Consider the following 3,897-nt stretch of genomic DNA (forward strand, 5'->3'; position numbering starts at 1 on the left):
GAGAAACTCACCCCTGTTGTTCATCTTGCTTCTGCCCATGAAGGAGGAGCCTTGTTGAGTATAACTCACATTCTTAAAACATCTCATGGTTCCTATGATTTATCCTTTTTATGATACTTTCAGGTCTGTCTATCCACACATTCAATTTGGCTTGTCAAAATAAGTCATAAGATTACAGCTTTAGACACCTTTTCATCAAGTCGGACCATACAATGGGATATTAGGTCTGCAAAATTAATTCAGCCTTTTCATTCTTGTGGTCTTCTTTTCTGAATCTTTCTTTTCCGTTTGTTTGTGAATTTTCAGATGCCTTTAGAACCATTATGAAAGAGGAAGAACCTATTGCATTCTATAAAGGTATTGTTCCTGGTCTTGCGCTGGTTAGTTACTATCCTGGTTTTATTTTTACTAAAGCATCAGTTATCGATAAAAGATGTTACGAATGGAATGGTTTACCATTGTTTCATTTTTGGCTGGGTGATTTAGTTTCCTCAGCAGGTTTCACATGGTGCTATTCAGTTTACAGCATATGAGGAACTCCATAAAGTCATTGTATATTCGATAGGGAAGATAGAAAATCTGAATCCGCTGATAATTTATTGGTAAAGAGTTCCTCTTCTCCATAGACTACTTTGTGATTGTTAGGCAATAATCTTATAGAAATCTAGAGTCGACATTGTTGAAAAAAGAGCTGACTTTTTATTAATTTTTGCAGGCCGATAAACATAATTTGAAGCCCAATATTATGTAGTCGTGAAGCCCATGAAGAACACAAACGAAATAGACACGTGTCAACTCCTCCTCCCTCTACTTAATGACGTGGCGCAACAGGAGGGAAGCAAATATTTTTTTTATATATATAGATAGATTGGATATATTTCATTAAGCTTCGTTTCATTATAGTACATCATTATTATTTCCGTTACTGCATTATACCAAACTAATATATATGTCATAGATAATATAAAATACTGCCATGGTACACTATATTATTGAACATATTTTATTTGATTATTTATCAGCCTCAACATCACAGTGTACATCTTATTATATAAAGTTGACCCCAACTCTCTACTCCTATTGCCACGTAAGAAAATAGAAGTTTATGGTTCTGACACGTGTCAAGTGAAAATTCTTTTGTCACTGAGTTTTCCGATATGCTTTCTTGATGGACCTTAATAACTTTTATAAGAATTGACTTTTATAAGAATTAACTGTTGGGTTTTACTAATATAATTAAATGAAGCCCAAAAAGACTTCATGCATTATACATTATCACGGTCCTCAGAGCCACCGACGGCGTTCAGCTCCGTTTTCATCCAACCGTCAATGAAGATCGGTATGTACTTCAGGAAAGTTTATTAACGAATCAATCTCTGTTCGGAAGGCAACCACTCTGTCTTCTCGGTTGATTTTCTCCTACCGCCTTACGAAACTGGTTCCATTACGGAAGACCCCTTCATTCAATCATCATCATTAACGTGACCTACCCATTCTTTAAATAATGTCTCATTCAATACCCCCTTCTTTCTTCCATGGTATGAATCTACAAATTATAAATATGTGAGATTCTTAAAGTGAAATTCATCGGTTCCTCCCCCTCAATCATTATAATCTCTTTCGATGGTTTAGTTTCCCTTCTTCTCATCGATCTGCTATAATGCATGGATCAGTTTTGTTTGTAATGTATCTCTAAGCTATTTTCAGAGCCACCGACGGCGTTCAGCTCCGTTTTCATCCAACCGTCAATGAAGATCGGTATGTACTTCAGGAAAGTTTATTAACGAACCAATCTCTGTTCGGAAGGCAACCACTCTGTCTTCTCGGTTGATTTTCTCCTACCGCCTTACGAAACTGGTTCCATTACGGAAGACCCCTTCATTCAATCATCATCATTAACGTGACCTACCCATTCTTTAAATAATGTCTCATTCAATACCCCCTTCTTTCTTCCATGGTATGAATCTACAAATTATAAATATGTGAGATTCTTAAAGTGAAATTCATCGGTTCCTCCCCCTCAATCATTATAATCTCTTTCGATGGTTTAGTTTCCCTTCTTCTCATCGATCTGCTATAATGCATGGATCAGTTTTGTTTGTAATGTATCTCTAAGCTATTTTCAGAGCCACCGACGGCGTTCAGCTCCGTTTTCATCCAACCGTCAATGAAGATCGGTATGTACTTCAGGAAAGTTTATTAACGAATCAATCTCTGTTCGGAAGGCAACCACTCTGTCTTCTCGGTTGTTTTTCTCCTACCGCCTTAAGAAACTGGTTCCATTACGGAAGACCCCTTCATTCAATCATCATCATTAACGTGACCTACCCATTCTTTAAATAATGTCTCATTCAATACCCCTTCTTTCTTCCATGGTATGAATCTACAAATTATAAATATGTGAGATTATTAAAGTGAAATTCATCGGTTCCTCTCCCTCAATCATTATAATCTCTTTCGATGGTTTAGTTTCCCTTCTTCTCATCGATCTGCTATAATGCATGGATCGGTTTTGTTTGTAATGTATCTCTAAGCTATTTTGATGTATGGATCGATTTTGTTGGTAATGCATCTCTAATCTCTTTTAATGTATTTTCCCAGAGTTTCTTTCCTGCTTTGACTAAGACTGTCAAGACTCTCGGTCCCAAATCTGGGTCTGTCTAAACTCTCTCCCGTTTATCTCAAAATCGGGAATTTGAGGTACACTAGTTTCATACTTTGCTAACGTGATTCATGTTTTCTTACTGATACTTACTCTAAACAGTGGCTCGATGTGACGCTGATTATCCCCAGGAGACAGGCTTCTTCTCAGAGTTAGGGGAGCTCAGCTTGCTCTGATTCGTAATTTCCACAATAACTTTAAGAATACGCACAATAATGTTTAGTAATTTCATTTGTAACAGTTTATTTAAAATTTGATATTTATTTAAATTTGAAAGTTGAAACCGATTTATAAAGTTTTAATGTTTTAATTGTATTGATATTTTCCCTTAATCCTAAAAACTTTAAGCATGTCCACAAGAATATTTAGTAATTTACGCAATTGTAGTTAATTATTGCATAAATCTTAATATGGTTTACAAAATATCTTATGAGATTGTGTTCATTTAGGTAGAATAACACACCAATTATATAGATATATTCCAAATATATAAACAATATTATATGCAAATCTAACATTTTATGCAAAATATCTATCCATAATAAAATTTTAATATCAATTGCTTACCAAAATTTTACCCATACAGTTAACAAGATTTACGCGTAAATATTATATTTGTTGTGAATTTATAAAGTAAAAGAGAAGTATTTATATTTTTATTGATGGAGTGGTGGTCTTACGTGAACATAAGAAGAGTAAACATCATTATTCTTATTCATTCAACTTCATCTCACGTCTATATATAGTGTCGAGAAATAAGATATTTATTTCTCTAGTAAACCATACGTAGACAAGTGTTAAGGTGATGAGGATACACTGTTGTTATCTCTAAGACAAGTGTCCTTTAGGTGGACAATGGATAATCACAATTCTTAACACTCCCCCTTGATTATCCATTTTGTATTACACAGTGCCTCGTTAAAAACCTTGTCATGGAAAAACCCATTGGGACAAAAACCATGACAAGGGAAAAAGAGTACACTGCCGTAATCTCCCCCTGAGAATAGTAGACGTAGCTTTCTCATCATAGGTCACGCAAATGCCGCATTCCGATACCGTAGACATGTTTTCGGAATGTTGTAGTCGGAAGAGCTTTGGTAAACAAGTCAGCTGGATTATCGCATGACCGTACATACTCAATGTCCACTTCTTTATTTTTCTCGAGCTCCCTTATGTACGAGAAAAATCTTGGAGGGATGTGCTTTGTTCTGTCGCTCTTAATGTAGCCTTCCTTG

This window comes from Brassica oleracea, chromosome C6, assembly GCF_000695525.1.
Source record: "Brassica oleracea var. oleracea cultivar TO1000 chromosome C6, BOL, whole genome shotgun sequence".
NCBI lineage: Eukaryota > Viridiplantae > Streptophyta > Magnoliopsida > Brassicales > Brassicaceae > Brassica > Brassica oleracea.